This window comes from Microcebus murinus, chromosome 8, assembly GCF_040939455.1.
Source record: "Microcebus murinus isolate Inina chromosome 8, M.murinus_Inina_mat1.0, whole genome shotgun sequence".
In the NCBI taxonomy this organism is placed as follows: Eukaryota; Metazoa; Chordata; class Mammalia; order Primates; family Cheirogaleidae; genus Microcebus; species Microcebus murinus.
Window position 1 is genome coordinate 7,192,188 of NC_134111.1, and position 25,308 is coordinate 7,217,495.

At 34.7% G+C, this 25,308-nt stretch overlaps 1 long non-coding RNA gene and 1 other non-coding gene across 3 annotated transcripts in view; one reads left to right on the plus strand and one right to left on the minus strand.

The window, feature by feature from the left end:
• LOC105866576 (uncharacterized) overlaps positions 1-19,582 on the minus strand; it is a 100,278-nt gene extending 80,696 nt beyond the window's left edge. The window contains exons 1-2 of one of the 2 annotated variants that reach the window (XR_012920530.1): positions 19,533-19,582; positions 13,748-13,801 (exon numbers count right to left, since the gene is read on the minus strand). This is a non-coding gene — a long non-coding RNA (uncharacterized LOC105866576). Of the gene's footprint in view, positions 1-1,080; positions 1,406-13,747; positions 13,802-19,532 lie in introns of those variants that run through there. The other variant, XR_012920531.1, reaches the window with a different exon arrangement.
• On the plus strand, positions 6,154-6,260 carry LOC142872808 (U6 spliceosomal RNA). The gene has a single exon (XR_012920894.1). It is a non-coding gene; the product is annotated as a U6 spliceosomal RNA (small nuclear RNA).
• Positions 19,583-25,308: the final 5,726 nt, after the last annotated feature.

Sequence of the window (25,308 nt, forward strand, 5' to 3'; positions counted from 1 at the left end):
ACACTTCTTCTATCAAGGGATGATCTTAAACCATGTATAGTTTAAATTGTGAATAATATATGTGACTCTCCAATGCTGTAAATAATACAAATTTTGAAAAACAAACCTTATTTAAATTTTTAAAGCAAACTTATTTAAAGCGATCCTGTTTTTAATCTATGCTACGTAGTAATGAAAACACATTGTTTTTAAAACTGTGGTTTCTTAATCCCAATTCAGCAACTTTGAAACACTCAATATTTTTCTGATACCTTCTATAAGGAAAGGAAAGAAAAAATAAAAGAAACCTATTTTTTTAATTAATGAATCTATAGGTATGTGATGACTCTCGAGTCAATTCTAACTATATCTTCTATGTCATTATGTCTTATTATATAAAATAAGAACTAATGTTTTAACCAATGATCTTAAGATCCTCCTGTATTTTCAGTTGTCAAAGAAGACATTGGTAGTATTTTACCAACTATCTCTACTAATTACAGTTTGAGACAAAATTAGGTATGCTAATAATATATCAAACGAATGAAAATTCTTTAGATGATTAAACTTCAATTGCAATTTTTTCTGGAGTAGAACTATATTTCTATCGAGCTTTCTAGATATTTCAGGGTTAATGACATTAAATTTATCTAGTATCATATATACATATATAACCTCCAAATAATTGAAAGTAATATGATACCAAAGGGTAGTGTGGTAGGGATATTGAGTGATGCATTAGAAATGGTGGTTATCTTTATTACACTTTAGAACTACTTAGTGCCTGGGTAAGGGGGTCCATTGAGGCTGCTGTACAAAGATGCTTTCTGTGATCCTGCTGTAAGTAATGAGCTTTGATGTGAGATTCAAAGCCTTTACCCCAGACAAAAAGTCATCCAGAGTAAAGATAGTATTAGGGGTATGTCGTATCATTTTAATATATAACACAACAGAAAAAAACACAGACTAGGATCTTGAGAACAAGATAGCATCGTATGTATATGTTAAATGAAAAGTGACAACAATGAATATAATTATAGACATTAAATAACTTCCATGAAGTGAATAATAAACAATTAAGAATTTATACTTTCTCCTTACCTCTTTCCACTTCTGTTATATCCTAGAATCTCTAAACTGGTTTTTCTACTTCTTATTATGGCATCAGATTTTCAAGATCCTGTGAGAATAGTGCTACTGCTTTTTGCTGGTACTGCCACTATATCTGTAATCAGAGCAAGCTGTTAAAAATAGATAAATAAAGTGATGTAAGAGAATACCAAGCTGACAGTGTGCCCCAAAATATCTCCTCACCCACTCTGCCATCTGGCATTATTTTGAATCTTAGGTCCTAGTCAGTTTTCCAAATATACAGATATTTCATTGGGATTAAAAACATGACAGTTGATGTTAAACATTTGGTGCATTTGGTAGATGCCCCCACAATTTTATAGTGCTAAATATTCATTTCTTATATACCTTCTATCTTAATAAATTATTTATATTTATAAATAGAAAAATAAAAATAATTCTTAAAATTACTAATTTAGACAAATATCTCCTTCTTAATGGAAAACACTTTATTTCTAATTTCATTTATTAAGAGAGCTGCCTTCACAGATAAATATACATAGATGATGGATAAATATAATAGATAGATGGATAGAGATGGGTAATAAATAGATATTTGGCAAAATAACATGATGGTTCTCCTTTATACCATCCCAGAAGGCTGAATATGAATTAGCCAATGATTTGGGAAGAAGAGGCCATAGTAGAACCAGGAAATAAATGAGGCATACTTCAACATAACCTTTAAATGATTTTGATCTAAGAAATAACTAAAATTTGGGTACAATGCTGCAGACAGGTGATTTAATCTTCCTCTGACTCAATATGACCTGGCAGGAAGGGGTTGAGAGCGAATAGGGGAGGGTGTGCCGATCATGGCCACTTGGGAGACACACGAAGTTTCCGTCCACCGGAAGTGCCAATGACCTGTGCGAGGCTTAGCATCCCGTTCTCCTTACGAGCACTATTTGTTGAGGGCACTGGGCAATAGTAGCCAGCCCACCCATCGGAGATCTTGCAGAAGAGAATAAGGCTCCTCTGTTATCCAAGACTCATCCCCAATGGACCAGCCCTCTATTTAATAGCTAAAGATAATACCTTAAGCTCTCTCATAATAGAAAACTAGTCTTGAATACCTGGAAGGTCAATTAGCAAAAGCAAAGAAAGACCGTCTGCTCCATCTAACCAAAGTAGGGCTCAGCCACCTGCTAGAGATCTCGAATGGGCACAGGATAGTGGTGGACTGACCCATCCTACCATGTTTCCAAAGCAGTAGCATGGAGACCTGCAGGATTAGGAGATCTAGCCTTTCTCAGATTTTCTAAGTAGCCTGGTCATTTGGAATTACAATATTCTTACTTCTCTGAAGTACTATCTTGTGTAGATTAAAATTTTCTTTTCTCACTTGTCAAACTGTGGAAAATAATGGACAAGGACCATAAACCCAAGCTGCAAGGTAGGCCATGTTCTAACTAACTTCTTTCAACCAAAAGGATTGTTATCACTAAAACTTCATTTCTTAATTTGGTCATTGTAAAATGTATGACTTGCTCATGAGATTGCTAAAATATATTTTAAAAAACAGTTTTCAAAAACGTTTCTAGGATGTGTGTTCTGGGTGTTCCAAGGAGAGGTCTCTGGGGTATGCGGTACAGTGAGGATAGGACTGGGAAAGATCACTGACCCCTTCGCCTCAGCACCTCTGCTTTCTGCCAACCCATGGTGGAGATTTCAAACAAGATTATATATGAGAAATGTTACATGCTAATCAACATCAGGAACCCTGGAAATAATATATGAAAGTACTTTATTAATCAGAGAGCACTGTGCAAAATTTGAGGAAATGGTTTTCTTTTGGATTTCTCTATAAAGTAGGAATGATAACAGTTCCACAAATCATCATAAAAGAATTTAATGAATGAAATGAAATAATGTGTTCAAAGGGTTTTAAGAAGGTAAAACCTTCATATAAATATAAGGGCTTATTAAGTATGTTTTCTAGGTCCACTTATTGGTCACTAAGTGCTACAACTGGATGGCCTGGGATTACTTAGAGTAATGCTTTCAAAGTGCTTAGAATTTTTGTTTTATTTTATTTACTGACAGATGCTAGATGCAGATCTCTAAATTTTTAATATTCATGCTACTTGATTTAATTGAAGCACCAAAGCTAAGTCTCTACACACAGATGTGAAATTAAAGGTCTGTGTCTGTCTATATGTATAATATTTTATATAGAAATGTATATATTTATATATGTATATATATAATTTTCAAATCCCAAAAATGCATTGCCATGCTATGATAATCAGAGCTCTGAATCTTTTGTAGATGCAAAGTATTATTATTAATCCACATGGAGCAGATATCTCAGCTGATTTGATCGTTTAATGAGGCCAAAATCCAGTATTTTCTCCTTCAGAGATTTGTTAGCCTTTCACACTGTATGTTTATAGACCTGATGGTCTCTAAAACTGCATTCCACTGTCACTAAATACTAATCAATGAGCCAGAATCCAAAGACAAAAGAGGTGAGAGATTATAGTTCCCCAGATAGGGTCCATTCATGTTTGGCAAACGTTATAATAAAAAAAACAAACATGGTAATAAGTGTTTCTGTAACTTCACTTCTTCATATAAAATGAACACATTAAAATATAAAACTTCCACAACACTCTAATTGTGTTTCCAAAATAGGGTGGACTACTTTACTTAGCTAACAGCCAATACAACATTTAAATGTATATATATATAATATACATAATGCATACAAAGAAATTTGGACATATCATCCCCTATACTAATGCAAAGTGCTAGTGTTGCTGCAACACAATCATTTTCTAGTGTACTCTTTGGATTATAAGGCTAGAATTGAAATAATTTACTAAAAGATACTTATGCTTTTATAAATGTTTAATTCGTTTTGAGACTACTTATCAACACGCAGTATTGCATATCCATAATGCTAACTTTAGGGTATTCTTTTAAAGAGTTGGTGGTGCTACTTCAGTATCTGAATTTATCTTCCAAGTACAAATGTTCAAGCACTGTGTATGACTTATTCTTAGGCCTTTCATATAATTTATTATTCAAAAAAGGATAGTTTTGAGATATTTTTGGCGATATTGTTAATAAATAACTCCAGTACATCAGACATAAATTGGGAGTGTCCTGGGCAAGTCAAGGTATGCGGTTTGCCTAGTTACAGCAGACAGTCTCTGGAGCTCACCACTGCATTCCCCTTAAGGTTTCAGCTTGTGTCTGACTTAGTGATCTGGCTAAGCAAGAGGTGCGTTTGGGCTAGCAGTGATCTACAAACTAGAAGCGAGCTTGGGAATAAAGGACTGAAGTTGAGGGAATATACCAGTAATTGTTAATCTTCTTGGGAAGGGTTGCCTAGTCACCAGTGTTGTTCTCAGAGACATGGTAGCCAACCCAATCACTGCATTTCCTTTGAGTTCAGCCTCTTCCTCTTCTCAGTTATTTTATGAGGCTGAGGCAGTAGAGAGCAAACCCTTGAACTGCAGAACCCTGCTGTTCCACTGACACTTTGTTGCTAGGACATCCTAGCAACAAAGTGACCAGTGTGTTTCCTTGGTGTAAGACAAGAAGTGGTTTGGGGAAGGTGCAAACAATAGAGTTTCTCATGCAACATTTAGGCTATTTCAAGGTGACTAAATGTCCACTCAAGTCAGTATGGCCCTAAGTCTAAGCCAAGGTGAGCAGTAGAACTTGGGTCTTCTCTTCTAGCTTCTGCCATCCTTGGCAAACAGTAGCCTGTTCAGTTTTACTTTGGAAGATTGGCAGGCACTTTGGAAATCTGGAGGAATGTTCTAACATCTGGATCAGTCACATGGCTCTCAGTCTTCACCAAACCCTACCTCCCAAATTTACAATTCTTAGCCATCAGTATCAGTTGCTATCATCCACAACAACCCTTTTAGACACAAGGCATCAGAAGCACTGAATCCAAAGTGGTTTACCTCAAGATACCTTCCAGGCATTTAACTTGGTGGTAATCTGAAGTTTAGTTTCATTTTTCAAAACCAATAATACTCAAAAATAGTAATTGAGTGTTTCCTTTGAAACAGGCTCTATTAATACACTGGGATACAACAGTGAATAAAAGAGCAAGATCTTTGTACAAATTTATATTTTAGGGTAGAGGCAGACAAAGAAAAATAAATGAATAAGTAAATAAAAATTTTTTAGACAGTTTTCTATCTTATGAAGAATATGAGGTAATACATCACATTGTTTTGAGGAAGAAGGGCTACTTTAGGGAGGTCAGGAAGGACACTCGTAAGGACGTAGTTCCTGAGATGAGACCTACAGAAGGATAGGGTTGGCCATGTAAACAGCTGGGGAGAAGCATTACAGCAGAAGAAACTGTGTCCAAAAGCAATGTGTTGGAAATAGGCTTGTTGTGTTAATAAAGAGAATAATCAGTCCATGGAAGTGGAGCAGTGAAGGAGGAAGAATAGTATATAATGAAGTCAGAAGGGGAGAGTAGGGGACCAGAGATGTGGAGTCTTTGAGATCATAGAAGGACTTTACATTTTATCCAAAATTGAAGTGCAAACTTTTGAAAGATTTTAAAATCTGACTCATTCTTTTAACATCTCCATTATATTATTGAATACATCTAGGATGTGTTCTCAGCTATTATTCTTTTTTTTTTGTTCTAAAATCTAAAGGCTTTTTGGCTCGAGAGAGAGAGATGGTCTGATTTTTGTTTTTAATAAGTCACTTCCTTTGCCATGTGAATGATGGATTCAAAAGTTATTACTGTGGACTTATTGAAACAGTACAGGCAAGAGAAGATATTAGCATGAACTACTGTGGCTGTTGAGAAGAGGGGAGGATGAGAGGAGTCAGAATATTTTGTAGTTGAATTGGATTAGATGTTGAGGATGAGTGAAAGGTGGAATCACAAATAAATCATAGGACTCAGGCTTGAACAATTGGATAGATGAAGATGTTTAATGAGATGAAGATGACTGGAGAAGGAATATATTTGGTAATGGGTAAAGGGGATAAATATATGACTTTGAATATGTTAAATATGAAATGCCCGTGGCACAAAAAGAAATCTTATGTAGCGTGCTCGCTTCGGCAGCACATATACTAAAATTGGAACGATACAGAGAAGATTAGCATGGCCCCTGCGCAAGGATGACACGCAAATTCGTGAAGCGTTCCATATTTTTGATTGAAATCATTCCCACTTAGAACTGGAACCAGACAAGGCTGCCCACTATCTCCACTTCTGTTCAACATAGTGCTGGAAGTCTTGGATACAGCAATCAGACAGGAAAATGGAATCAAAGGTATCCAAATAGGGGCAGAAGAGATCAAACTTTCACTGTTTGCTGATGATATGATATTGTATCTAGAAAACCCCAAGGATTCAACCAAGAAACTCCTGGAACTGATCAATGAATTTAGTAAAGTCTCAGGATACAAAATTAATACACAGAAATCAGAGGCATTCATATACGCCAACAACAATCTAATTGAGAACCAAATCAAAGACTCAATTCCCTTCACAATAGCAACAAAGAAATTAAAGTACCTAGGAATATATTTAACCAAAGAGGTAAAAGACCTCTACAGGGAGAACTATGAAACACTGAGGAAGGAAATAGCAGAGGATGTAAACAGATGGAAATCCATACCATGCTCGTGGATCGGCAGACTCAATATCATCAAAATGTCTATACTACCCAAACTGATCTACAGATTCAATGCAATACCTATTAAAATCCCATCAGCATTCTTCACAGATATAGAAAAAATAATTTTACGCTTCGTATGGAACCAAAGAAGACCCCGAATATCAAGAGCAATTCTAGGCAACAAAAACAAAATGGGAGGCATTAATATGCCAGATATCAAACTATACTACAAAGCTGTAGTAATTAAAGCAATATTGTATTGGCACAAAAACAGGAATATTGACCAGTGGAACAGATGTGAGAATCCTGATATAAAACCATCCTCATATAGCCATCTCATCTTTGACAAAGCAGACAAAAACATACGCTGGGGAAAAGAATCCCTCTTCAATAAATGGTGCTGGGAAAACTGGATAGCCACCTGTAGAAGGCTAAAACAGGACCCACACCTTTCACCTCTCACAAAAACCAACTCACGCTGGATAACAGACTTAAACCTAAGATATGAAACTATCAGAACTCTAGAGGAAAAAGTTGGAAACACTCTCCTAGACATCGGCCTGGGCAAAGAGTTTATGAAGAAGTCCCCAAAGGCAATCACAGCAGCAACAAAAATAAATAAATGGGACATGATCAAACTACAAAGCTTCTGCACAGCCAAAGAAATAGTCATGAAAGTAAACAGACAACCTACAGAATGGGAGAAAATTTTTGCATCCTATGCATCCGATAAGGGACTGATAACTAGAATATACTTAGAACTCACGAAAATTAGGAAGAAAAAATCAAATAACCCCATTAAAAAGTGGGCAAAGGACTTGAACAGAAATTTTTCTAAAGAAGACAGAAGAATGGCCAACAAACATATGAAGAAATGCTCAACATCTCTAATCATCAGGGAAATGCAAATCAAAACCACAATGAGATATCACTTAACCCCAGTGAGAATGGCCTTTATCAAAAAATCTCCAAACAATAAATGCTGGCGTGGTTGCGGAGAGAGAGGAACACTCCTACACTGCTGGTGGGACTGCAAACTAGTTCAACCTCTGTGGAAAGCAATATGGAGATACCTTAAAGCGATACAAGTGAATCTACCATTTGATCCAGCAATCCCATTGCTGGGCATCTACCCAAATGATCCAGTGACACTCTACAAAAAAGACACCTGCACTCGAATGTTTATAGCAGCACAATTCATAATTGCAAGGCTGTGGAAACAGCCCAAGTGCCCATCAATCAAAGAATGGATTAATAAAATGTGGTATATGTACACCATGGAGTACTATTCAGCTCTAAGAAACAATGGTGATATAGCACACCTTATATTTTCCTGGTTAGAGCTGGAACCCATACTACTAAGTGAAGTATCCCAAGAATGGAAAAACAAGCACCAGATATATTCTCCAGCAAACTGGTATTAACTGAGTAGCACCTAAGTGGACACATAGGTGCTACAGTAATAGGGTATTGGGCAGGTGGGAGGGGGGAGGGGGGCGGGTATATACATACATAGTGAGTGAGATGTGCACCATCTGGGGGATGGTCATGATGGAGACTCAGACTTTTGGGGGGAGGGGGGAAATGGGCATTTATTGAAACCTTAAAATCTGTACCCCCATAATATACCAAAATAAAAAAAATAATTAAAAAAAAAATAAATCTTATGTAGCACTTTCCATATGTTAGTGGGAAGTACAAAGGAGAAACCAGCAATGGGCTACTTAACCTATATCAACTCTTTACTTAGGATGTCTTATATCAGTGAGTCTGAGATGCTCTTCTGAGATAAACTTTCTCTAGCATACATTTAATCTCTGCCGGGGCAGATTTTTTATAGGATTTTCCTCTATATGCAATTATTATTTAAGAAATGCAATTTGAGCTTTTTACTCAGTGCATTGTGGTTACATAGTTAGAAAAACAGACAAAAATCAAAGCAATAGTGAGTTCTAGGATAGCAGAGGCATATAAACAGAACTGAGAGATGGCTGTGAAGGACAGAAGGCTTTTCTGTTTGTTTGTCTGTCTGTCCACCTGTCTGTTTGTGGTGTTTCTCTGTCATGAACTTGCAATGATATGTGATAGCTGAAGTGCCTACAAATGTTCATCTTGTTCTCATCATAGCTATTGCCTGCTCCTTTGGTTTTTCTCTCTACTTGAGAACTTTATGATGAAGATGAGTAAAAACCGAGATATCAATGGAGAACATTTTTGAAGATTGATATGTGGCAAATGATAGAATGCCATTATTCTTCAACAAGAATGCATAGGTTTGAGAGAAATCCACGTGGTGACCATGGATTTGTGATGCTCAGATGCCCCTTCAAGAGAACTTGCCATGGGAAGCAGAATTGACAGCCTCACGATGATGCACCTTCAGATCCACCATGGAGCTTGCATGGCCATGGCACTCACACATCCTTTGGGCCACTCCAAGGCGGTGGCTGAAAAAGGTGGGAGTGCCAGGGCCAAACTGTTTCTGCCTGACCTAGAAGAGTCTATCGGCAATCTTTGCGCAGCCACCCAGCATCAGCCTGGCTCTGAACTGTGGTGCAGTCTGAAGCATTCCTGCTCAATCCTCCTCACATCTGTTTCCTTTCTCTGAATGTCAAACACACATCTGGGCTGAAGGGCCCCTTTCCCTGGCTCCCTCCCATTTTATCTTTCACAGATCTCCTCCCATAGACTTGTAATGTAACTAATTTAATCTTGGTATCTGCTGCTTGTAAGCCCCGGAATGACAAATCCCTAAACAGGTGAACATCCTAGGCTTGTTATGGAAGGGTTATTTTATTTATTTCTGAGTTCCCAGGATGTGCCACATGTCTGGAAAATAATGGCAAATACTTACTAGTATTCCCTTATATGATATGCATTTCTATTCTATGGACATTTCAAAGTAAGTTTGTTTATTTATTTAATTTTGACATATAGTAGTTCATTTAATTCTCATATCTCTTAAGGTAGATTTTATGATCTTCATTTAGACATGAAGAAATTGAGTCACAGAAAATTTATGCAACTTTTTCAAGGTTACACAGTTTACAAGAAGTAGTAGCACTGAAATGGGAAGAATATAGGCTCTTACATTTATGCTCTAATTAGATACATTAGTAGGTTATTAATATGAGTTGGAGGTAGGGGAATAAGGCTGAAGGGCTGGAAGACTGACCAAGTAAAGAAAACAATATTGTAACATCATCACATTTATACATTCATAATATTATTTTATGTATATAAAGTCATTTCTAACAATAAAAAGAAAATGAAATACTATTCATACAAGTGAATATGTCTGAATTGTTTTTTATTTCAGAATCTTATGGGGTTACATAATATTTGGTTACATATAATACCTTTGCCTAGCCCAAGCCAGGGCTACAAGCGTGCCCTTCCCCAATATAGTGTGCTCTGCATACATTAGTTGTGAATTGATTCACCCCCATGTCCCCCTCCCACCTGACTGGCACCAGGTGAATATTACTTCCATATGAGCACCTTAGTATTGATTGGTTAGTGCCAATTTGATGATGAGTACATTTGGTGCCTCTTTTTCCATTCTTGTGATACTTCACTTCAAAGGATGTGCTGAAGCTCTATCCAGGATGATATAAGAGTTGCTAGTTCACCATTGTTTTTTGTAATTGGTAGTATTCCAGGGTACAAATACCACATTTTATTAATCCATTCATGTATTCATGGGCACTTGGGTGGTTCTAACATCTTTGCAATTGTGAATTGTGCTGCCATATACATTTGAATGCAGATTTCTTTCTTATGGAATGCCTTTTTTTTTTTTTCCCCTTTGGATAGATGGCCAGTAGTGCGATTACTAGATCAAATGGTATTTCTCTTTTTAGCTCTTTGACATATCTCCAAATTACTTTTCACAGGTATTGCACTAATTTGCAGTCCTACCAGCAGTGCAAGAGTGTTCCTATTTCTCCAAATCCACAACAGCATTTGTTGTTTCGGGACTTTTTGATAAAGACCATTCTCACTGGAATTAGGTGATACCTCATTATGGTTTTGATTTGCATTTCCCTAATGACTAGAGATGCTGAGCACATTTTTATATGTTTGCTGGCCATTATTCTGTCTTCTTTTGAAAAGTTTTAGTTCATTTCCTTTGCCCACTTTTTGATAGGGTTCTTTGAATTTTTTCTTGTTAAATTTCTTAAGTTCTATATAGATTCTTTTTAAAGCTTTTTTTATCAGATATGTAGCATGCAAATATGTTCTCCTATTCTGTAAGTTGTGTATTCTCTCTGAAGATAGTTTCCTTGGCTGTGTAGAAGCTTTTTAATTTGATCAGGACCCATGTATTTATTTTTTTTGCTTCTGTGATTGCTTTGGGCATCCTCTTCATAATTCTTTGCCTAGGCCAATGTCTATAAGAGTTTTTACAACATTTTCTTCTAGAATTATTAAGGTTTCACACCTTAGGTTTAAGTCTGTTATCCACCATGAGTTGGTTTTTGTGAGAGGTGAAATAAGGGGATCCAGTTTTAATATTCTGCATGTGGTTATTCAGTTTTCCTAGCACCATTTATTGAATAGGTATTCTTTTCCCCAATGTACACTTTTGTTTGCTTTGTGGAAGATTAGATGACAATATGAGGATGGTTTTATATCTGGATTCTCAGTCGTGTTCCAAAGGTCTATATCTCTGTTCTTGTGCCAATACTACGGTGTTTTGATTACTACAGCCTTGTAGTAAAGCTTGAAGTGTGGTAGATTGATACAGATTGTTCTTTTTGCTTAAGATCACTTTGGCTATATGAGGTCTTCCCTGGTTCCATATGAAGCATAGACAAACTCATACCTATACTGCAAAAATTAGTCCACAACATTGAGAAGGATGGTATTCTCCCCAACTCATTCTATGAAACCAATATTTCCTTGATACCAAAGACAGGAAAGTACACAACAACAATAAAAAAAGAAAACTACAGACCAAAACCCCTCATGAATATAGATGTAAAAATCTTCAACAAAATCTTAGCAAACTGGATCCAACAGTACATCAAAGAAAATAATTCACCATGACCAGGTGGGCTTTATCCCCAAAATCCAAGGATGGTTCAACATATGTAAATCTATAAATGCAATTAACCACATAACTAAAAGTAAGAACAAAGACCATACGATTCTCTCAAAAGATGCAGAAAAAGCATTTGACAAAATCCAGCACACTTTTATGATAAAACTCTAACCCTGAGGTTTTTTCAGTCTTTTGTCTCTGTTCTTCATATTGAATATTTTGTATTGATCTAAGATAGTCACATGTATTGACTCATTCTTCTGTCATCTCCATTCTGCTATTGAAGCCATTCATTAATTTGCTTTTCAGCTATTAGGTTTTTCAGTTCTAAATTTCCATTTATTTTGATTTTATATTTTATATTTATATACTGAGAACTTTTAATTTTTTCTTAATTTTCAAGAGTTTACCCTTACCTCATGGTGGTAATAACAATGTGAGCACCTTTACAAATTATAATACTTATAATGTAGAATATACATATTGTATACCATACCCTGTTATATTACACCATATGGTATTGTATTGCATAATATCATGTTATATTATGTATTATGTGATAGATATGCAGACAAGAGAGAGAGAGAAACAGAGAGATTGCTTTGAAATACAAGAGTGAATGCTATTATAATAGGAGTGTCACAAATTGCAATGGAACATAATATTATATATTTTGAGCCCAATAATGGTTTTCTAATATATCTTTGGAACAGCAGTTGTTATTGTATTGGCTATTGGTCATATTTTCTTTGGTGAGACTAACCACATGACATGATGCATTCTGTACTATTCAGCAAGTGAAGATATCAACAGTGAAGTCCTATGTCGGCAATACAGATGGGGTTGGATCACAACAGATTCATCTATTGAGGCTGAAGTCCAGAATGGTATCATAAACAGGCATGGAAATTAAAAAAATAATTGATATGAAAGTAATATCTAATGCATATTGAAATAAAGTAGGGAATGTTCTCAGTAGATATTTGTTGAACTGACTAAATCAAATTGCCTTTACTTTTAATTTATCATTGCCTAAACCATAATTAGAAGTTAAATCAATATCTCATTTTATCTAGATTTTATTTCTTACACTACATGTTTATGTCTTAAATCATATGCAAGGACATGTTATATATCCATATTCATTATATGCTGCCACATTTGTGATTATTTTTCTACATCAAGGTTTTCGAGTTGAAATTTCTTCATCAGATAGATGGTTAAGGTAAATGACTAAAATTGGTATGGTAAATGAGAGATGTGTGTATTAGACAATAACATTAAGGACTTTGTGTAACTGAAGGTAGAATGCCCTGTAAAAACACACAAATAAAACTAATAGTAATGAATTTTTTTAATGTTATAAAAAAAATGTAGCCCCCAAAATACATTTGTGGACTCCATGTGGATTTCATGACTCTCATTTGTGATTCCTATTAGGTTGGTAATAGCACTTCATAGATTGGCACTTTTTTTCAGTGCAAGACCAGATAGTAAATATTTTTAAGCTATGTGGGCCATACACTCTCTGTCGAAACAACTCAACTACACTGTTGCAGTGCAAAAGCAGCCAGAGACAATATCTATATTAATGGACATGGATGTGTTCCAATGAAATTTTATTTATAGAAACAGTGATAGCTGAAATAATAGCCAGTGAGCTATAGTTTGCCAACCCCTGTCATAAATGGAGCAGTAGACTAGGATTTAGTGACTTTAGTTCTGGTTCAAATTATTATTCATGCTCAGAATTTTCCAATCATTTATTACTTCAATCATACAGCAAGATTTTATTTGTAAGTCATTTCTGCTTAGTTAGTTTGGATGTCTTCTTAAATATGCCTTCATTTGTCCATAGGGAGAGTTACTAATTTTTTAATATTAATGTTCCAAATGGATTCTTTCTAAGATTATTTTTAATTTTTTGGTTGAGTTATACACAAACATCCACAAAGCAAGATACTGTACTCACCTCTACTATGAGAGCATGATCAGTGCTGTGTGATACCTTCTGAGCCTTTCCATGCTGAAATGTGAAGGGTCAACGTTAGACATCCAAAGAGAAGACCAAGCTACCAACAGTATATCATTAGATCTGGTAAATAGATCTACTTCCAGCAATGCTAAAACATTAGCAATATTAGTGGGGGATGGGAGGATGAAATCCTATATACCTATTAGAATAAAATTAAATAACAATTGCCTTAAAATAGAAAGAGAGTTCCACCTTTAGTCATGAGGAAATGTCCCATGATATTATTTCTTGTTTGTTTGTTTGTTTGTTTGTTCTACACTTTTTGTTTGTTCCTGGTTTTGGTTTTAGGTATTCTTGTAACATGTACACAGTTGGTCTTAGGTAAGGTTTTTCTATGAGATTTTTGAGTTACTCATGAAGACACACATTTGAACAAATGAGTATTATAACATGCTTAATACTGCCACTTGAAAAACAAAATTTTATATCAACTGAGATTAGTTGATTACTTGCTTTTTGGTTGGTTTGTGTTTATATTTTTCAAGCAGAGGAGACAATTATCTGGGTCTATATTACTTCCATCACTATTTTATGATCCTTTAAAAAGGTGTATTTGCTAATCTAACAGTTTAGTTTTTTGATTACTTAGTTGTTAAAATTTTTTGCAGGAGAGTCAAAGAAAAGAAGTTGATTTTTTAAAACATATATCCTTTATATCATCACAAGTCAACAATGTATTCTTAAGCAGAAAAAAATATTCTTTGTTTCAGAAATATTTGAAGAAGTGTCTGACACATTTTAAATGATCAGTTAATCCAAGGAAAAGTTGGACTATTGTAAGAAAGCTCTTGTTTTCATTGTTCTTAGCTACCTTACTATGGAAAATGCCAAAGAGAGAGTTGAGTGTTTAGAAAAGACAAATATTTAAAAAGTGACTTATTTCATTATGTTAAAAAGAGTTAGAGGCCGGGCGTGGTGGCTCACGCCTGTAATCCTAGCACTCTAGGAGGCCGAGGCGGGCGGATTGCTCGAGGTCAGGAGTTCGAAACTAGCCTGAGCAAGAGCGAGACCCCGTCTCTACTATAAATAGAAAGAAATTAATTGGCCAATTAATATATATAGAAAAAATTAGCCGGGCATGGTGGTGCATGCCTGTAGTCCCAGCTGCTCGGGAGGCTGAGGCAGGAGGATTGCTTGAGCCCAGGAGTTTGAGGTTGCTATGAGCTAGGCTGATGCCACGGCACTCACTCTAGCCTGGGCAACAATGCGAGACTCTGTCTCAAAAAAAAAAAAAAAAAAAAAGAGTTAGGGTTTATAGGCATAAATACTTACATAATTGTGTGATGCAAATATGAGCTATATTCTATTCCTTTCCAAGTGTGTTTGAAATAGCAGGGCTGTCATCTGCATTAGCCATACAAGAAGGTGGGAGACTCTTGTCTTAAAGTACCATTGCACTAACTATAATCATGTGAACTAAAATAAAATCTTATGGCTCCCTCCCATTGGCTGACTAAAAGGACCCTTCTTGGCCAAGGGGATACCCTAAAACTGAATTGCCTGCCAGGATGAAGGAGGTCAAACATGGTCATCATGCCCCCCTCCATTCTTGGAGATATCCTTTGTAACTCATTAACAGGCCTAAGGCCATGCAAGACAAACTTGCAGGTCCTAAATTTTTGCAACAAATGTATGGCCAGTAACTTTTCTCTGATTAACAGACTCCCTTAAAACATTCCAAGCCTTTTTTAGAAAACATCCATTTTTTAACCAATTACAAGTCAAAGAGTCTTTAAACCCACCTATAACCTGTAAGGCTATACAGGTATAGCTTTTGAAATGGCCCACTTTTTTGGGCCAAAACAATGAATGCCTTCCATGTATTGCTTTATGACTTTACCTGTAACCGCTGTCTTCCTCAAAAGTTTAAAACCAAACTGTAACCCAACCACAGCGAGTCCACTTGCTGAACGCTTTTTGGAGGTGGCTCCAGGTCATGGTCCTCCAATTTGGCTCAGAATAAATCTCTTTAAATTATTTTACATAGCTTGGCTTCTTTTCCGTTGACAAGGAGAAATACAGAGCTTTTAAAGAGAGGGGGATTTCAGCTTCAGTCTATTACTGTTTAACTAAAGCTGATCATCCTGATCAACCCCATGTCCAGCGAAGACAACTGTGACCTCTGCCCAGACAATTCTGTTGAGCCACCTCCTGTGGTACAAAGAAACAAAGGACACCCCACTGCCCTCCTGATTACTGGCCTCTGGCAGGGATGCAAGTTTTAACTCCCAAGAAGAGTGAGGGAAGTTTTAAAGAGACAGCTTATAAAACATTTTGCTCTTTGTTCAGGGCTTTGTTTCCATTACAGTATATTTATATACAACTGGTAGCACAGTAGGTTTGTTTATACTAGCATCACCACAAGCACATGAGTAATTGCTGTGCTATGACTTTACAATGGCTACAACTCACTAGGTGACAGGAATTTTTCAACTGCATTATAATCTTATGGGCCCACTGTATATGTGGTCTCTGCTATGCCTGTAACTACTCTTAGATGAGACAGTGGGCTTGCCGGAGAAAAATGCCTCCTCGTATAGCTCTGGGACCTGACATTGGTAAGGTCTTCCCCCAGCCCCTCCAGTTTCAGTCTTTGCTGTGGAGAAAGCTCTGGTTCTTTCCCGTAGATAATTCTTCCCCTGCCTGCCTCCTGCCAGATCCCTAAAGGGATTCTTTCTTGGATCTTCTCCTTGAGAATCCAGTAGGTTTCCTGGAAGTAATGTCCACTCACAAAAGTGCGGGGTCTCCCTAAAACATCAGACCTCCAGAGTGTCACACTATTATACTGAATGTCATGCCACACTCAGCCTCCAGCAGTTTGTTCAACATTACCATTTTAAATGTTACCAGTTTATGGCCCAGGAGCTTTTTGCTCCAGGTAACCGGTCTGAGCTGTGACTCTGAATATGCCTGCCTCTTCAGATTGTAGAGTGGCAGTCGCTCTGGAAGCTCAGTATAGAACTGCGATTGAGATTTTAAACAATGATGTGATATTTCATAATCTTGTTAAATTAGTACTAATACATGAATCCACAGGCTTTTCTATGTGTGCAAACATATCTTTGAAAATTATAAAAGTTTTACTTTTTTGTTTTATTTTTAGATCTGTTACATAATGATTCTAAAGCTGATACTTAGGAGATGAGAAGTTAAGAAGAAATCAGAGACTGAGACACTGAACTTAAGCAGAGTTTTGATAGTCTCATGGGGGACAAAAAATGGAGAATAGGTTTCTCAAGCTTTGAATTCTTATCCTGAAGATGTAGGTCAGCTTTCCTAAAGGATTGTATTGTCAATCTCAGATTATAATATGATCATCTGTCCCTACTTTAACTGTCTGCTAGAAACAAATGTAAATCCTTCCTAGACCAATATAACATCACTCAGTTTCTTAAATTATCCCAGCAACATTTTATTCACAATGATTTATACTTGATTAACAATATCTAAGAATCTAAAAAGATAAAACATAACTCAAAAATCAAAGAAAATCGATAATAATAGACAGATATAGAAGAGTCAAATATTGGACTTATAAGAAATGGACTTTTGAAATATCTGATTGATATGTTCATTAAATAAGATGAAAAGTTGCATGATCTCATCAGACACCTGGAAATTATATAAAAATTCAAATGGATGTTTAAGAACCATAAAAATACAAAAATACTATTGAAAATATCTCAACTGATAGGTTTGGACAGCAGATTGGACAGTGTTAAAGAGAGGAGTCATTAGCTGGAAGATAAATAACAGTACTCAGATTGAAACTGGGTGGAAAATCACAGGATAAAAACACAGGGGAAAAAGAGAGCCTAAGTTCAATATGTGGTAAACGGATCTAACACTTCTGTGAGGCAGATATTTATCCTGTCCAAAATATATGAAAATAGTGCACTATGATTTCTTTTAGAACCATGGTTTGAAGTCATGTAAGTAGATATTCTCCAAAATTGAAGCAAGATATCAATACAATGAAACAAAAAATTGTATTTCACATCATGGAAAACTTACTGAAAACTTAAAAGTAAAAAAAAAAAAAAATCCTTAAAAGATGAACAGGAAAAACAATATGAAGCCAAAGCCTTGTTCTCAGAAAAGCACCAATAATACTAGCAGTTGACTTATTAACAGAAACAGAGGAGTCCACAGACAATGAACATTAATAAATGTTCTTTGAAATAATCCATGAGATAAAATTGAAGCCTCAATAAAAATCAGAAACTATTTATAACTGAGTGATAATAAATATACAGTAAAATATATCCAGTACAGCTTAAATCATGTTTAGGAAAAAAAATGTGTAGGGCTAAAAGCATATAAGCATATGTATAAAACAAAAATATTATAAAATCAAAAGCCTGGTTATCTATTACAGCAATATAGAAAATTAATAGAAAATTTATGAAATAATAAAGATAAGGGAAGAAATTACTAAAATAAAAAAATAAACATTTAATATACAATATAACAGAAAGTTGTTTCTTTCCAAAAAGGCAAATAAAATTAATAAATCTTTAATATATCTGAACAAGGAAAAAAGTGATTAAGGGGATAAAAAATAGAAATATGTACAGATCCTACAGCTACTGAAGAGATAAAAGGGTATTATGAATAATATTATGGCAATGAAAATTTAAATGAAATTATGAATCCCTACAAAACCAAAATTTACTAATAATGATGTAGGGAGATACAAAAAAAAAAACAACCTTGAAAAGTTATAGCTATTAGTAAAATCAAATTCATAATTAATAGGATTCACAAAGTGATTTTAGGCCCAGCTGGCATCACTGATAAACTGACATAAAATTTTAAGTAGGAAATGAAGTCGACAGGACACAGTCAATTCCAGAGAATAGAAAAAACTAACATTCCCTGCTAAACAACTTTGTTCTACACTTTAAAAATCTACATAAAGAAGGTAGACAGCACAATAGAAATAAGAACAAAGTCTTGTACATGGGCTTCAGAAAAGACCCAAATGTTCAAAACACATATGAGAAGGTATTCACCTCTTTGTCATCAGGGAAATGCAAATGTAAGCTTAATGAGAAATCATTCTGTGTGCAACAGAATATCTACAATTATGGAGCCTGACAATAGCAAATGTGGGCTAAGATGTAGAGAAACAAACTTCTTATGCAAAATTGAGACTATGAATTTGTACAACCACTCCAGAAAATTCTTTTATGTTATTTACTAAAGTAAATATGTGCAAATCACTTCTTCAGTTTCTCTTATATAAGTATACAGATACCAGAAATACATGTATGTATTCTCTCCTGCAGTGAACATGTATGTCCTTAGTAATACTATTCATGCAAAACAAAACTTGAATGCTCATCAATTAATAGACTCTTATATTAAAATACTATACAGCAACAATATTAATTACTCAAAAAATTAGTTTTGAGTAGGAAGTGATTGAATGAAACCGAGCGAGATTGCCCAGGTTTGTTTCTTTTTATCCCCCTAAAATTAAAAAGAAAAAGAAAAAGCAGGTTTTAAGAAGTAGAGTGTAGATGGCTATGTTGAATATTTTTCAGAGTTTCTTGAATGTATGACCAAAAAGAAGGTTTGGGGTTAGGCAATTTTTTGAGTTATTTTTTACTTTCTTAGATCAGCTTAAATGGAATGGTAGAGGTAAAAACAAGCAGAATAAGTCAGAGATTTTAGACTCAAAGAATCTTGGAATCTCAAGCATCAGTTTGATCCTTACCATTCATTAATTTAAGCTGTCAGTGAGGCCAGCAGGAAAGACACTTGCTCATGGACTTATTGGAATCTGCCGACATCACAATCCATTCTGGAGAGCATCAAATTTTATGCCAGCACTCTGAGAGTGTAAACAAAAACGTGAACTTTTGCTTTAAGCAATTGTGTTGTGCCCAGAACATATAAGGATAGGAAATTTTAATAAAATGTTTAATTCATGAAAATTATTTCAAAAATGAGATGTAGAACACAGTATTTGGTCAATGTATAGACAAAAAATCGGAATGTGGACATGTCTTTTTGTTGAAAATGACTAAAGCCCTAATTTCTAGGTTCAAGATAATGATTCCTTACACTTACTTCTTTGTTCTCTTTTTTTTTTTTCAGTTTTAAACATAAGAATTTGGAGAATTAAACCCTTTCTTGGAATTGTCAATAAGATGCTTAAAATATCAAAATTTTATGAAAACTGTGCTTATTTGTTTACATATTTAGATTTATATCAATGCAAAAATATACAGCAAACATGGTAGAGAGTTTTCAAATAGTGGATTCTTAATAAACAATTTATAATGACAACTGAACAAAGGTGACATCATTTACTTTTTCAGATTCACTGAGTTTTGTTTTTCTTCCAATATAGAGACTACTATCCTAAACCAACTTGTAATACATTTAAGTCTTCATGAGAGACAATAATGGGATTCCAAGTTGCTCACCACACCTGTCTTGGATTAGATGCAAATGTGTGTGTGTGTGTGTGTGTGTGTGTGTGTGTGTGTGTGTGTTTGTGTGTGTTTTACCTAAAAGACTTTTTATTTTTGATCCCATCCTGCTGAACTTGACTGTGATTTCCTAAATAAGACAACATTTAAAAGCATCAGAAAATCAGGAAAAACAGCAATGTATTTGGACATACCTGGTCTGAGATTCAAGCCAAACATAAAACTTACTACTATTTGTTCTTTCATCATGATTTCTCTTTGAAAAATATACCTCTAATTTTATACACTTGCCTTACTTGTCTGACATCAGTTATGTTATTTAGCTTCCCTGGAAGGTTCTGTGATGTAGTAGCAAAATCTGATATGTTTTGGGAACCAATAATAATATGTAGCATTTTTTAAATTAATGAGTTTCTGGTAACTAAGATGAACATAGACTTATTGAACTGCTGAGTATAAACCACACCCTCATAATATATGTAACTTAAGCATAAGTTGATGGACGAAACTTGCAAACATTAAGCTAATTGAAAACAGATATCACATATTCTATGATTTCATTTATGTGGAATGTCTTGGATATGCAACATTAGCAGTTGCCAGAAACTGAGAGGAAAGTGTGGGGTAGCTACTAATGGGCGAGGCGTTTCTCCTGGAGGTAATAAAATGTATTGGAATTAGTGATGTCTTGCATATTTCTGTGAATACACTAAAAACACCCCACTGAATCATACATGTAAACAAGTAAATTTTATCACATGAAGATTATATCCACATACAAAAGTTAAAGAAATATTATATGATCATACCAATAGATGTAAAAAGCATTTAACAAAATTCGCCACCCATTCATGATTTCCAAAAAGAAAACTCAAAGCATACTAGGAATAAAAGGGGACTATGTTAATATAATAAAGGTATGTGTTAGAAGACTTAAGGTATCCTACCTATGGCCTTATCCTACCTATGGCCAGACAGTGAACATTTTCCCTCTGCGATAGGGAACAGGCTAGGATGTTTTCTCCTACCACTCATGTTCATTATTTTTCTGGAAGCTCTAGCCAGTACAGTGATAAAAGATAAATAAATAAAAACATATATTGTAAATAAAGATGTTAAAGCCTCTTATTTCCAAATAAAATATAATATATACAGAAGAAAAATCTATTTAGATAAAAACAGAAACAAATCCTGAAGTTAGCAAATATAGTAAATTCTTAGGACACAAGATCAATATATGAAAGTCAATTGCTTTTCTGTATATCTGCAATGAAGAATTTGAATTAAAATTTATATACCATTTAAAATTACAACACACAAAAAATTAGAGACTTAGTTATATATCTAACAAAATAGATATCTGATATATGTGTAGAAAAAAGACATACCAGGCCGGGCTTGGTGGCTCACGCCTATATTGCTAGCACTCTGGGAGGCCGAGGCAGGCAGATCGCTCAAGGTCAGGAGTTCAAAACCAGCCTGAGCAAGACCCCATCTCTACTAAAAATAGAAAGAAATTAATTGACCAACTGAAAATATATATATACAAAAAATTAGCCAGGCATGGTGGCGCATGCCTGTAGTCCTAGCTACTCCGGAGGCCGAGGCAGGAGGATGGCTTGAGCCCAGGAGATTGAGGTTGCTGTGAGCTAGGCTGACGCCATGGCACTCACTCTAGCCTGGGCAACAAAGTGAGACTCTGTCTCAAAGAAAAAAAAAAAAAGACACACCAGAGAAAGAAGTCAAAGGAGATTTAATTAAATGGAATTTAAATATATAAATATATTTAATTAAATGGAATTTAATTTATATATTTATTTATTTTATAAATTTATTTATTTAATTTATAAATTTAATTTATATATTTATATAGATATTCCATGTTCATGGATTGGAAGACAATTTTGTTAAAATGCCAAATCTTCCTAACTTTATCTAAAGATTCAACAATCCTTATCAAAATCCTAGCACTTTTTTGCAGATATTGACAAAGTGGGTCTAAATTGATACAGAAAGCCAAAGGATCTAGAATAGCCAACACAATTCTGAAATGGATGGTCATAGTTAAAGTACTCATATTATTCGATGTTAGGACCTGCTGCAAAGCCAGCCTCAACAGGACTGCATGGCATTGTCACAAATATAGACATGTTGATAAGTGGAACAGAAGACCCAGAAAGGCATCCCCACAAATATAATGCACTGATCTTTTATAAAAGAACAAAGATAAATCAATGAAAGAGCAACAACCTACAAATAATGCTGAAAATATTAGACATCCATATGCAAAAAGAAAGAAAGAAAAAATAAACAAGAACAAACCTCATGATATACACAAAAATAAAAATTGATCATAGATTTACATGTAAAACTCAAAACTGTAACATTCTATAGGCAAACATAGGAGAAAACTTACATGACATTGGGTTTGATGGTAAATTTTTACTGTAACACTGAAAGCAAATCCAGAAAGAAAAAGTTTAAAGTTGACCTTTATGAAAATTAAATATTTTGTTCTACAAAAGTTAATGTCAAGAGAATAAAAAGACAACTCATATGCTTGGGGAAAACATTTGCAAATTACACATCTGATAAAAGATTTGTATTAAGAATATACATTGCATTCTTTAAACTCACTTATGAGAAAGCAACGCAATTTTAAAATGGGCAAAAAATCTGAAACACCTCACTGAAGAAATAAACAAATGGCAAATGAGCATTTGACAAGATGTTCAAATCATTCATCATTGATGGCCAATAAACAAACCAAACCAAACCCAAACAAACAAACCTAAATGGATAATACTAACTGCTGGCAAGGATGCAGAACAACAGTAGTTCTCATTTATGCTGGTGGTAATGGAAAATGGTACAGAGAGATTTGCAATGTTTTATAAAGCTAAACATTGTCTTACCAAACTACCAATAATCATCATTATAGATACTTATCCAAATCATTTGAACACTATGTCCACATAAAAAGATGCACACAGTGTTTATGGAAGAATTATTCACAATCACAAAAGACTGGGTGCAACAAGGAAGCGCTTCAGTAGGCAAATGGATGAACAACCTGGGGTGCATTCACACAGTAAAATACTATTCAGTTTTAAAAAGAAATGAATCGTGCAACAGTATGAATGGATCATACATGCATATTGCTAAGAGAAAGAAGCAAAGAGGGAAAGGTTACATCCTCTATATGCCCATTGTGTGATGTTATCAAAGAGGAAAAATTACAGAAATGAAGAACAGATTGATGGTCTCCAGGAGGTTGGGTATGGTTGAATAGGTGAAACACAGGAAATTATTTAAGGTTGTAAAATACTTTTCTGTAATACTATTGTAGCAGATACATGACACTATAGAACAAAGAGTGGACCATCATGTATAACAAGTTTTTTAAAAAAATTATTTAGGAGATTGGGTTTCCTAGGATGGAATGCAGACTTTGACCAAAGAGGATTTAACTCTGTTACAGATGTATGATAAACCTTACTAAAAAGGTGGAGAGAAAAGGAGTTAACCTAAGAGAAAAGGAGTTAACCTAAGTAACTTTGGAAAAGAATTGGAGGCTATACATAACATAAAAGACAAGAGAAAGTATATATAAGCACTATAACTGGTAAAGTGGTTTCCCATGGGAAACATCTCCGAAACTGTTTGCCATGGAGAGCAATTCTGAAACCAGTAAACATGTATGGTGGGATTGAACAAATCAGTAAGAGGATGGCAGATAGTGGGAACGAGTTTTCTGCTCATTGAAATGGGGGATTAGACATAAGCAAATGGAGAATGCTAGAATAAACCAAATATATTAGAAGAAAATTTGAGGCATAGGTATGAATTCATGTTTGGTTTAATGTACAAGTATATGTTCTTTTATGTGATGTAAATAGAATCGCACCCCCTTGGTCTTCCTCTCTATAACCCTAGTAATCATATCAGAAACATCAGAGAAATTTCAATTGAAGAATATTCTATAAAATATCTGACCAGTACTCCTGAAACCTGTAAGGTCATCAAAAGCAAGGAAAACCTGAGAAACTGACACAAGTCTAGATGAACCTAAAGGCTCTAATTCTAGGAAACTAAGGACTGGGTTCTGGAACAGAAAAAGAACTGAAATAAAAACTAAGAAAATACAAATAAAGTACGAGCACTAGTTAATAATAATCCATCATTATTGATTCATTAGTTATGACAAATTCACTATAGTAATGTTAGAAAAGAGAGGCATAAGGGAATTGTCTGTGGTACCTTGAACATTTTCTAAAATTCTTCTAAAATAGAAGAACAATTATTTTAAAACTCTGACTGTAAATTACTGACTCTTAGATCCACAGAAGTGGCTTATCTTCTTGGTTTTTTAATCTGCAAAAAAGGAGATAATTTTATAAAACTAGTAGAGCAATATTTTTAAGAAAATATTTCTTAAAACTTTTAAATTATATATTAAAGATGAGTGTTATTGCTACTCAAAGGAAAAACAAAAAGAAAAAAAAAGCATGCCTTTCTAGGACACTTGTATTGATAGCTATTGCTCTTACACATTTTGCTCAAAATAAGAACTTCTTCAAGCAGTATGTGCACATCTCTGAGGGTCCGCATGTTTGTATGTAACTAATAAATTTACAAAGGGAAAGTATAAGACCCAAAACCTGGTGAATACAAAAATATCTTCCAGTATTCTTATGAGCAGATTTATTCAAAACAGTAATGAGTGGCATATAAATAAATGCAGACATTATAAAAATAACAAAACTCTTAAGTTGTTTTACAAATCATGAAGATATCCTGTCACAAAATATATAAAGCAATTTGCTCTTGAAATACTATAACAATCGGATACAGTCAAATTTACCCTGGGTTTTACAGAAACCACAGCAAATGACTTAGCAATCTATAAATCCACACTTGACAGTTTTTTTTTTAAGCAGGTTTCATAAATGATTTGCAATAGAGGGAGGAGTTTACTATAATTGTTCTCCATGGCTGTAAAAAGCATTGTGGATTAGAAAAAAAGAAATGAAAGAGCTATATTAAAGTAAAATG